The sequence below is a fragment of the Eupeodes corollae genome, chromosome 1 (assembly GCF_945859685.1).
Source record: "Eupeodes corollae chromosome 1, idEupCoro1.1, whole genome shotgun sequence".
Lineage (NCBI taxonomy): Eukaryota > Metazoa > Arthropoda > Insecta > Diptera > Syrphidae > Eupeodes > Eupeodes corollae.
The window spans coordinates 133269740-133282982 of NC_079147.1; positions in this window are offsets into that span (position 1 = coordinate 133269740).

The window sequence follows — 13243 nt, forward strand, 5'->3', positions numbered from 1 at the left end:
CAGTATCTTCTTTTACTTTCAAGATATTTAACTTAAGAATTTAATTGTTCGTAATAATAACCTTACAAAATACATATTAATAACAAAACTATGTATAAGATAAAAAGAGTTTCAATTCAATAGGCATTTTTTTGTTCTCAAGACACTTGAGTCGAAAATTAATTTCAATTCTTAGTTATTTGTTTCAGGTTTTGTGTTTGTAAAAAAAAATATCTATCCATTTTTTGTTTATAAAAAAACTATTAAATATCAAAAACAATATTTTGAGTATGATCAAATTATTTTAAAGTGAATACTTTTGTTTTCGAGATATTCGAGTTAAACATTTTCTTAACTAAATTTAAGAAGTATTTTGGAAGGTTTTTGATTTTTCTAAAAATTTGTTCCCGATATTGAAAACGGTATTATACGTTATAAAAAATTGTATTAGATGTCAAGAAAGCAATTATAAATAAATAAAATAAATTAGGTGTCTATCAACTATTCCTGTGTCCAAAATATTTTCTGTTAACTTATGAAGCAACAATTTTCCCGAAAGTTAAAGGACCTTCTTAGAATCGAGGGTGTCAGGTCGTGTTTTGAAGTTGAGCACCTGCTTGGTCTACATGAAATTTATAAGGGTACATAGAATTTTTTGAGCGATACCAACATTAAACAACAGGCAACAGAAAAGGAAAGTTGAGGCTTCTTTTTTTTTAAATATAAACGGGCACTCAAGGGGATATTTATACCCTTAACCTTAATATGTTTAAAGTTTAAACACAGTTCGTGCTTTAGGAAAATAGGGAAGGATTAAGAAGGAGATACCGATGCACATTGGTCTTAAAGTTTTGAATATCAAAATGATAGGGAAACAGAGCTACATAAATAAAGCATTCCCCATTCTCGATGTGCGATTTAAGAAATAATCTCTATACTTGACACTACGTCCGAAATTGAGCTCAAGGTTAAACTGATGTGTATTCCTAGAAGTACGAGTATTATGGCTGAATTGTTTGAGGGGTGGAATGCAACAGTCTCATTCAACAGAACACTGTTTATACAAATAGCGGTAGAACAACGAAAGGGATTAGACATTGCTCAAGTGACGTAATTGTTTCGGTTATAGTTCTATCGCCTACCATTTTCAAAGCTTTTTTTGGATCCTGTCCAAAATACTTAAACTTGTTTTAGGGGCACCTGCCAAATATGCGAGTTATATTCAAGTTTTGGACGAATGAAGGCTTTGTAAATTACAGCCATATCAGAAGGGGTGACAAATTTCTTGCACTGTCGGAGAAATCCTAAGCGCCTAGCAGCATTTTTGGCAATATCGAATATGTGATCATTCCATATGAGGTGACCAGCGTTTATTTTGTGAATATCAGATTTGAACCTGTCCAATATTACTAACGGTCCAAAAGGTAATTTCTAACCCAACGAAGAAGGGATTCATCAATACCAAATGCACACATTTTCGATAAGAGAGCTTGATGCAAAACTTTATCAAATGCCTTTAAAATATTAAGTGCAATAATTTAACTTCCTCCAAAACGACGTAAAGATTTGTTCCACTGTTCGGTGAGATAAACCATGAGACCACCAGTGGACCTATTGCTACGAAAGCCATACTGTCGGTCATTAAAAAGCTTCCGTTCTTCGAGATATTTCTTAAGCTGATAATTAATCGGAGTTTACATGACCTTGGAAAGAAGGAACGTAAGTGCTATTGTATCAATTTAACAAAAATTAAACCATTAAGCTTTTGAAACACCAAAATGCAAAATGCATAAATTAGTCTGGATCCAGACATGTTCTGTTCATTTATAAGTAAATTAAAGTAAAATTATATTTTAAAATTAAAATTTGTATTTCATAGGATTTTAAGAGCTACATTTTTCTACAATAATGAGCACTATCTATGTACATCTGCATACACCTCTCAAGCCCAAGTATGGTGTTATAAAATATACCAAAACTCTTCCAACAATTACACCCTGACTCCAAAAGGCCGCAAAAGTTTATGACGCGCTTTCTTGGAAAAATCCGAAGCTCTATTATGTTAATGAAAGTTAAAAAAATTATTTGTAAACTTGCAACTCTATCTACTTTGGAAGTGATCTTGCAGAAAAGGCTTATCAGTGAAATATGTGTAAGTTTTTTGTTTCTTTTTGATATCCTTCCGCATTTATAACCCTATAAGACGAAATCGTTTACTATAAGGTTTTCGTATAATTTTAAAGGAACACATAAATCACGGTTATTTTATAAACCCCTAACCTCAACTTCGTGTTAAGTGATGGTGGTGTGTTGTTGGCAAAGTCAGTCAACCTTACACAAAACGTATAATCAGTTTATGGCTTGCTTGTATATCTACATACACCACAATCTACTCTCACGACCCACAAGCTCTTTTGTTTAAGTTGCCGACGATGAAGATGACGACGAACGAAAAAGGATGGTTTTATACGAAAAAGCAGGCTTCTTAACTGAAAACGACGACGCTGAAGAGCCTCTCAAGGTTTCAATAATCTCATCCGCAACCAGTAGCAACGTCATAATCTCATAAAGACGGTTACATGGACGAAAGGTAGAATCACTTTCTTACAGGTGGTGGCTTGACGATGGTCCTTAAAGTTAAGACTAGTCAGCAGAATGTCTGCTGCTGCTTCTGCAGCATCAGTTTCCTTTGCAACAATGTGAAATTTATACTGTTAACGTTAAATCGGAACGGGACGCGTTATATATGAGTAATTTTTTGTTTGAGCTTGTGATGGTGCTATGAACGAGTATATGTTCTTTTACTTTAATCCTATGTTCCTCGGGTATTTTTGCCACATTAATAATTTTATATTAAAAACTCTAGAGATGAGGATGCACTTTGGGTGCAACTTAAGCTTTTAAAGTTTTATGTTTTTCTTTGTAGTTCGCGTAGGGCGGTAGATGTAAATGTATATCCACATTAACCTTTGCAATATATTCGTTGGAAAACGATTTAGAAGGTGAATATCTCTCGATATTGTGTTTGTGTAAAAGGTTTACTAAAGCAGTGCCGAGATAAAAAAGTGATTTACCATAGTTAACTAAGGTTGATGGGTTGTGAAGATGAGTATATTTTGTTTTTAATGAAAAGATCTTTTCCTTGAATATTCTGATAATCATAATGATAAGTAAGAAAGAAATGTTGCTGGTATTATGGTTAATTATTATCAATGTTATGTTATTAATATAGGTATGTTGAGATTCATGTAAAATCGCTTCTTAAAGTAAATTTATAATAATTTTAAATTATGGGTGGAAAATAACAATTTTCTATTCACATTATATTTATATGGTGAATAGAAAATTATAAATAATTTTGTTAATAAAATCTTAACTAAAAATGAAAACGGAGACTGGTGAACATTTTAAATTCGAAAAAAATCATTAAAATATTTTGAAATATGAAGTTAACTACTACCTTTAATTAAGGTGATGCTAAAGTCAGGGACGGGCCTGGCCTAAAAAACATGAGTCTCAAGCCAGCTCGATCCCTAGTTAGCTGTCTTAGTTACGCACGCCAAGTTGGTTGCGGTCTTCACCCACCTGCGTGCGCCACGTGAGTCGCGGTCTTTTTCTACCGCGCCGCCGCCGCACAGTGGGACACCTTGTATGGGAGAGCGGACAAAACTCTATAAAATCTAAATATATGAACCGATTTTGATGAAATTTTCAGGAATGATGGCGAATAGCAATACAAATCTTAACAAAAAAATTCCGCCCATTTCCACGCCCACTAAATTAGAAAATAGCTTTTTCGGAGAACATATATGAACAAAAGATTTGTTAACCATATTTAACGTATGTATATTACGAATAAAATAATAAATAGCGAAAAAAGCATTTTAAATGCATTGTAAATTACTAAACATTTTGTTTGCAATTCCAAGGATAACAGATTGCATTTATAATGATATAGATAGTTGGTGTTTGATTTGTTATAAAATAAATTTAAATAATACATACAAAATAAAAAAATAATTCAAGTAAATAAAATAAAAACAAATTCATTTAATCTTAATAAGCTATCTTATCTTAAATAAATTAAATTCTAATTAGTTCAAATAAACTTAATTTTATGTGAGCAAATCTATGTAGTTTTAATGGAAGGTATTTCTGATGAACATTTATTTCTTAAATTCCTGGTACCATTAAAACAACGAGAAAATGAAGAACGAATTTGGAAAAGTATTCGACCATTCTTAACCCATCATTCACCAGCTCTTCAATTTTCCTTTTCGGAAGAAACTCCGGAAGAAGTTAGAAAAAACAATGATCGTGTAGAAGCTGAAATTCTGAATCTTTGAGAAACTGAAATTCAGTGCAATGCAACTTATCATACAATACCATACCCCACTGACAGCGGAAATAAAAAGGAAACTAAAACCCATAATATACCAAATCGTTTAGAGAAAAATTGGAAAATACTTATTGACATTGTCCAACAAAAAAACTGCAAACTCTTGGAAATAACCAAAATAGATGAAAGCTAATAGCGTATGATAAAAAAAACGGTTTGAATTTGACATTTTAAAGTTTCTACATATTAGCCGTGTTTTATTATTTGCAAAACAAAAACAACAAGCGATATTGCTTTTTTTTAGAGCTTTTTTTTATAAACCAAAAATTATTTCGTATTCTGGTCCATACATAGATAGCTTTGAGAATAGGTAAAGAGAAAGAGACCAATTGCAAAATAATTGCCAGCTAAATAAAAAGGGATGTATATAAATATTAAACTCTGTTTACCACATTGTCTTATTTTTTTCCGATGATCTATATCACATTGTTAGTACAATATTACCAGACACTTTCACTTTCAATTTCAGAAAATTGTAGTACTTTATACGAAACTTCTTGATATAATTCTGTTAACTCAGTGCTGGGTTAATTAAGAGTTTTTTCACATAAGCGTCTTTTTACCATATAAGATCGTCAGAACTGTTTAAAAGGTATAAATATAAAATTCCATAATCTAAAATTTAGATTCTAAATTATTAATTCATTGTTATTTTTATATGAATTCCCAACTTAAAATTGCTCTAAAAACCGCATCCGGACGTATCCGGATGAGATTTTTACTGGAAAATGTTGCTGAGACCCTACGCTATCTATTGAAAATAGTTTGCAAACAGAGGCAAACAGAAGAAGTAGTTAAAACCTTATGCAAACGAACAAATCCCTGAAATAGAGTGTTTCTCCGTCAATTTTTTTTTTCAAAAAATAACATACGGTATTATTTTTCTATTTATGTCAATCATGTTAGCAGATAAAATTGTTAAAAAAATTTAAATTTTCACAATATACTACCATTTAAGGAATACTAATATTTTATCATTTTTCACGATATTTGAACTTTGAGCTAAAATCTACTGGTCTACAATTTTTTTTTGAAAAATGGTTTTCATTTTCTGATTCTAAAACCAATTAACTATGAGAAACACTTTTTGTTTAAAAAAAATCCTACTTTCAGAAAAATAGGTTTTGTCCGCATTTTCCCCACTGTGCGCCGTCGCTCGGGATTGGATTCGAAGACCTTCCATATACATTATACATGTATTCTTTTAACTAGTGTCGCTGCACAGTCTGTAAAATTCGTCGTTGTATTTTCCACTCCACTTGGTGTTCAATAACATCTATTGACCCTTAAACTATTACAAACCTCTTTGCCTTATTTTTCAGCCAGTCGTACAGCAATCAAAACCTAACGATAGTTTGTTTGATTACTTAAAATGTACCTCATACACCTCCCTTACCCAAATCAAAAAATGTGATGATATGACGAAAAATTAAGTCTACTGGTTTGTCTACTGGCCCGGATGGTTTGCGTACCATTTATTAGACCTACAACCCATACGTTCTTTTTTGTTACACTAACCCATATGGGGTTCCTCCACACCCCACCATTTGTACACCGATAGTTTCCAATTTGTGTCTTGCGTTTGCTGTCTTTTAAGGAACGTCTTTGATCTTGTCGCTCTTATCTTGCGCTAAGCCTCAGTCAGGCGTTGTCCAGTACTTCAACTTCTTCGTTTCGTTTTATGAGGCGTGATATCGTTCTTGTGGATATTTTCATTTCCTAAGACACAGTTTTCTGTTTGCGCAAGGAATTTCTTTGGATTATTTCCAGGATATCCATTTGTCCGTTATATAATTTGAGAACGGAATACCCGTGGCGTGATGCACATTGTGGACCATCATGACAGGCGTCTTAGGTTCGAACCCTAGCTGTGCCATCCAAAGTTTTTTGGTATGGGAAATTATTGATGCATGACAGCATCTATAGGGAAGAGCTTTACAGCTTTATAGCTTTGATATTCTAGTCCAACTTATCCGTTCGTGCAGAGTGACTATGGAGAATGCAAGCTTCTCTATCAAAATCAAGGTTGGAAAAAACTCTCACCGATGCATTTAGACAAGGCGATGTACATTGTACAGTTATGCGACTTGTTCAACATCGTTCTGGAAAGAAGTGTACAAAACTCGACCCTTAAGTGATCAATGAGGGCAAGTCCAAGACTATCAAAAAAGGTCATGTACATCTATAAATTTGAGATAGTTAATGACTTTTTCTAACTAGGCACAGCTAAAAATTCAGACAACGACACCACCGCTAAAATCAAACGAAAGAATAACTCTTGAAAATCGTTGCTTCTTTGGACTGAGAAGGCAATGGAGTAGTAAAGTCATGTCTCTCTCTCTTTGGACTAAGAAAGCAATTGAGTAGTAAAGTCCTCTCTCGAGCATTTAAAATCGTCATCTATAAGACACTCATCATCCTGCTTGTCATTTATAGTGCTGAGGCCTGTACCCTGTCAAAGAAAGATGACAGTGTCTTATGATACTTCGATAGAAAAATTCTTAGGGTGATTTTTGGTCCCGTTTAAATAGATAACAAGTGGTGGAGAAGATACAACAATGAACTGTACAGGGTGTATGGTGACACTTCCCTGTTTCAAAAGAACAAAAGTCCAACCGCTTAGATGCCTGAGTCGTGTAGAGCGAATGAAAATGAATGTTCCAGCCCGAAAGGTATTCAAATCCAATCACGAGGGAAATCGCGGTGGCGTAGTCGAGGAAGACCGTGACTTACGTTACACGCGCAGGTGGGAGAGGATCTGCTATCATGATGTCATTGATGGTGTCATTTCCAATTTATTCAATGTTTGGTTGACCCAAGATCGTGGAATCTGTATTCACTATCTACTTCTGCTGAAATAGATATTTAAAACTATATCGGATAGTTTAACATCCGTATCTCCTGTGGTTTCACGACATACACGGGTCGACAATACCAATGATCGTATTACTGAAAATGTTATCTCAAAAACATATATCGGTACCGATCGTATGGTCTTCATGAATGTTAACCTAAACAATAATTAAACGAACACAGTTTGTATACAAAACATATTTAGCCCTATCAGGAGTTTCGCCCGAATGTGATTCCACCCGAAAAAAATTCACTTTTTCCTTTCCCTTACTTTAAGTTTCACCCGAAAAAAAGTGATGTTCGAAAAATTTTCCCTTATCAGGAGCATTCAATTCGGGCAAAATATAACACACTTGACAGCTAAAATGTTCACTTAAATTTTGGCGGCGAACAGGAAGGCAACAACGTTAAAATGTAAGTTTTTAGACGAAATTGTTTATTATTGCAAACATTTATTAATTTTTGTTTTATTTTCAGGAGTAAATCAATAAACCCAAAACAAAGTGATATACTCTTGCTGAAAATGCAGGGAAACCCTGACATTGCGAGGGTTTCGTGAAAGAAAATAAAAACAAAATTACTGCATTTTGGAAGCAGCTAACGTTGGAGCTGAATAGCGCTGGGCCTCCCATTAAAAGTGATTTTGAATGGAAGAAGGTAAGAAATTATTTTTGTTGTGTTTTTGTATTTAACAAATCAATTATTATCAGGTATGGACCGACCAAAAACGATACGTGCGGAAACAGGCCTCCCAAAACCAAATTTACGAAAAAGGAACAGGTGGTGGATCAAACAAAACATAGGAAGTTCTCTCCCTCTGAGGAAGCAATTTTCCAATTCGTTGGAATGAAGACGGCAGTCGAGGGTGTCGTTGCCTCCTCTTCATTTGGACTGCATCAGTCAAAGACGAAACTAAATGAGAACACAGAAACGTACAAATCGGAAGCATTTTACACATCCGATGAAAATGTATATGAACAGGAGCAGATAGAAGACATCGAGGAGATCACCATTGTTTCAGCTCCACCACCTGTTCCTTCTTAAATTATCGACAGTAGTGCTCCTCCGCTCTGAGTACAACATTTCAAGAAGGCCAAAAAAATGGATTGACAGGGTCGACGCGCAGCAAGTTCTTATGGAAGAACTTGAAGTCCAAAAACTTTTTGTGTGAAGGTTGATGAAGCTATTGTAGTGATGAAAGAGCATAACAATCAAATTGACACAAATATGAAGAAGTTGTACCGTACAAGCGGAATGTTTAACAATGGGTGGTATTCCAAAGGATTGTACATTTAAGAGCAATGCGTCAGTTAAGACCTCTAGCAAGTACGTAAAGGCTGCCTTATTAACTCTATAGACCTGTTGATTATTTATAAGATTATTTATAATTGGAGATTAAATAAAGCTGAAAATTTAATTCCATTCTTACAATGGTTCAGGTAACTCCACCGAATTGGAGTGATCACTTAACTGCCTCCGAACAGTTCGACGCAGTGTTGCTTCTTCTTCTTTTTCTTCCTCAAGCAAAAGGATATGCATGACTATGCTATGCATTTTCATATTTTTAAAATTGTTATTAAGAATTTACACTTTTTTTGTTTTTTTTTTGCAATACAATTAAATCGATTGATTTAATCCTTGTAAACAACAACTGTTAAAGCAAACATTCAGATGGTAGGTTTGTTCATTTTCTGAATACGAAAAGGCACCCTACATAAGAACGGGGGGGATATTTTGTCCGCTTACTCAGAAAGTTTTTTTTTTGAAGAAATTGATTTTAGAGGGATTAAAAACCGTACATGGCTCTCAGTGGCCACAATTTTAACAGAAAATTGCAACACCTCATTCGTTTTATACTTTTTATATTCAAGAAAAAACTAAGGTTCAGATTTCATTCTCTGTTTCCATAACAGAGATGGGAAATTTATTGAGAGCTCAGTTTTTTGAACATACCTATTTTTCGAATTGTCAATTTTAAATTCGAAGTGAAATTTTATTCGGGCGAAACTCCTGATAGCTTTTTAAAATCCGGGGGAACAAAAATATTTCGGGTGAAAAGCTTTTCGGTCGAAACTCCTGATAGGGCTGGAGCTGATTATGATTGCTATGCAGATTGTGTTAAAAGAAGAAATCTTGTAGGGGAGTTGTTTGGTGCAGACAATCTCAATCAAGAGTTAGTCCTCAAGTTAATAGCAAGTTTCGTTTCCTAGTGCATAATAGACCTAAACCAGCTTTGCGTGCGAAACTGGAGACAGCTAGCTAGGGACTCAGCTGGCTGGAGACGCATATTAGTTAAAGCCCAAACCTCCCCGATCTGTAACTATAAGTTAGTTAATGTTACTAATCTTTACTATTCAATAATTAAGACGTTTCCAGTGATTGAGTTCAAGAATTTAAAGGAATATTAAAAAGTCTTAATTTACCTATTTTGACGGATTTAACTGAGTAACGTCTTTGTGTAAGATATTTTAAAAATGTGTCTATTTGTTTATTCTCACACTTTCTAAATAATGGTAATGTAACAATAAGACTAACAGTAATCATATCAAATCAATCCAAAAACCTAGCTAGATTGTAGCAACAATTGAATCTAAGTATACAAATGTATAAACAATGACTCAAGTTACTAATATAAATAATTAATTTAGCTTAGAACTTTCACATGTCTACAATCTAAACATGCAAAGATTAAAAATTAATTACAAAAAAATGAAAAAAAAAAACTCTCTTCGATTTACCTTTAAGAGAATTTAAATCCATAACGAACGATTGTTTAAGTTTTACATGTTTTAAAAAACATCTACTTTTCATAAGCAATAAACTTCAATCCATAAAAATCGTTGAAAATGTTTATAAAAACATCAAACATCCATATGTACAATGTACATGTATACATGTATGCTATTCATCAAGTTTTTCTTTCATAAATATAAATCAAAATTCCCACAAATCTACGCTGCGCCGAGCTCCACGCGCTACTGCCGCCGCCGAAGATGTAGTGTTGCCCGAAGATTTCATGCTTATGTCCACATTGCGCTAAATAATGACCAAGTTAGGAATAAATAAAAACTAAAAAGCAGCAGAAACCAAACGACCAAAGGAGAAGTGACAGAAAAAAGCTAAACCAACATTCATCACAAGTACACGTCAAAGGAGGGCAAGGGCGCACTGCTGTGGGTGATAAAAATACACGATGATTGTCAAGAGAATCTAACAGCCAGGCTAAGGTGATGCTGCACATTTAACGACACACAGTTTGTACCACTATTCAACCAGACGATGAGGACGATATGAGGACGAATACGACGACACAGGTGGGTAATTCATCTGTGCCCCTGCACATGTCCTGATATCAACGGAATGAATTTCCTACGAACAAGTACAACCCAAACACGGTTTGTATGTGCAAATCCTTTGAGTGAGACAAATCCTTGGAACAGCCAGCGTAAGTGGGTCTGAACGAGCCAAAAAAAATGTATGTATATAGTGTAGGGTGTGTGTGGTTGTAGGGTGGGTGTGCAAACTTTTTATTCCCTGTTGCAAAACACATGCACTTGACGGCAAAATGTTTTCCCTTGCTGCTCTGCTGGGCTTCTTGTTTTCTTTTCATTTATGCTTTATTACATACGGTGAATGTTTAAGGGCTTAGAAGGCCCAACACACAACACATCTAGAGAGTTCAGGGCGAGCGTTTTATACGATACTGTAGCGGTATAGGTACGTGAAAGAAATGAATGCACGACAAATATGCAAACCGCAAAAGAAGTACTCAGTCCCGGTCCCGGGTGCTTTAAAGGAAGCGCTATGAAACTTATCTAGAGAGCCATGCAGACAGGCTTGTAGAAGTATTTTGTGGACACACAGTTGTTCTTTTCCTCTCTAAGGTAAAAAACTAAGTACATACGAATAAACCTATGTAAATCGTTATAGAAGGATGCGAAGTTCTAGCTGGGTAGGTATGCGTTTTTTTTCTCGTCAAGAGCTTACTGGATATGTTATCTCGTTTTTCTTAAGTATTGTAATGTTTTCTAAAACTCTACAGGTAAGAGTTTGTGAAGTGAACAATTATTCAGGTCTGATCATAAGCTAACATTCGACTCAAAGCGAACCTTTGTGAAATCCGATACATGTGTGGTGAAAATAAGATGGGTGAACTTCAAAGTTCAAATAAGGCAACAAGTCCCTTGCCAAACGACCAATGCTTATGATAACTACTTTATATCTTTTTTTAATCTTAACTGTTATAAAACACTGTTTTGATGTTTTGAATTTGAAATTCTTAAAATTGTTATTTGGGGAACTTACAAGAAAATAAAATGTATTGAATATTTTAATTAATTGATTAAGAGGGCTATGAGCACCATAGTTCGATCTGTTAAAAATTGTATTAAGTGATGGTTGGAGTCTTAAGCTCTATCGATTTAAACTAAAATTGAAACAAAAACAATCCATGGTGATAATATTGTTCACAACTTATTGCTGCAGAAAAAGAAAATTGTAAATATTTTCTATGATTTCTCAACAAATGAAGATTAATAAGAGTGAGCCTTTGTAAATGAGAGTGCAGAATATTTCCACATAACAAATGCAGAGAACAGAGACAAAAACGCAAAAACCTTCTCTGAATTGCTTCAATTCTCATTTAGTGTAAACAATAATAAGCGGCCTACACTTCACAGGCATATTCAGAATTGACCTCACAAATGAAACAACTTGAGAACTTAAGGACCACGGAAATCGGCACCAAAACTCTTATCAAAGCCAAGGACTCTATTTGCTTTTTTAACAACAAAGCTTATATGCGCAGTAAATGTTAGTTTGAGTCTAAAACTTGACCCAAGTCAGTAAAAACAGATAATCTACTTAAGTAACACATTCTGCAGCCAAATATAAGGATTCTTACTTATATTTGTAATCAAAACATATATTTATATGTATACTTAAAAAACCATCATTTCTACTCCTCGAAGTTTTGAAAAGTCAAGTTCAAGCTTCACGGAAATCTCTTCACTTTTTTAACTTGTCATAGGAAATTATTGTAATGGGTCGGATTTCTTAAGTTGAAAATTTTGACATTTCTCGACGTTTCAAGGCCACTAGAGTCGAAATAAAAGATTTTTAGAAAAATGTCTGCGCGTGGGTGTGTACGTACGTTCGTCGTATATAGCTCAAGATTTAGAAGAGATATCGACTTCAAATAAATTTTGTTATACAGATAATAAGATTCATAAAGGGCTCTCTAGAAAATCGCGTGATGGTTTTTTTAACATAGCAGTTTACAAAAAAAGTGAAAATGTTGGTTAAACCTAAATGTCGCATGAACCAATGACGATAGAGACTTGAATTAAAATTTATATTATATATAAACAAACAAAACAAAATGTGTCACCTCGAAAATTTTACGACTTAAATATGATTTCATCTCCAACACAATTTTGTGCAACGAAGAATAATGTTTCTGACATCTAATAAAATTATGAGAAAAATTTAATTGACAGTTTTTTGTGCTTGGTAAAATTGATTTTCGACACAAATAAATTTTTAAAACTTTGAGATATTGGCCTTAAACTACTTTTTTCTTTAAAAAATATTGTTTTCAACATACAGTAAAATTTTTGAAAAAATTGAATTGACAGTTTTCTTACAAAAATATTAAAAACCTAAAAAAATTAACAAAAATTTGTAAAAATTGTTTTTCGACGTAAATATCTTTTCAAAACTTTGAGACATTGTCTTCAAACTAATTTTTTTCTTAAAAGAAATATTGTTTTCAACAATCGATAACATTTTGAGAAAAATCGAATTGACCATTTTTTACAAAAAATAAAAAACCTAAAAAAAAACAATACTAAAACTCAAATAGCTTTTCAAAAATTCAAATTATTGGCTTCAAACTTATTTTATTTCTCAGAAAATATTATTTTTGATATTCAATAAAATAAAATATACAACAAATAGTACAAATTTGGTAAAAATTAATAAATATAGACAAACTTTTAAGCAATACAAATC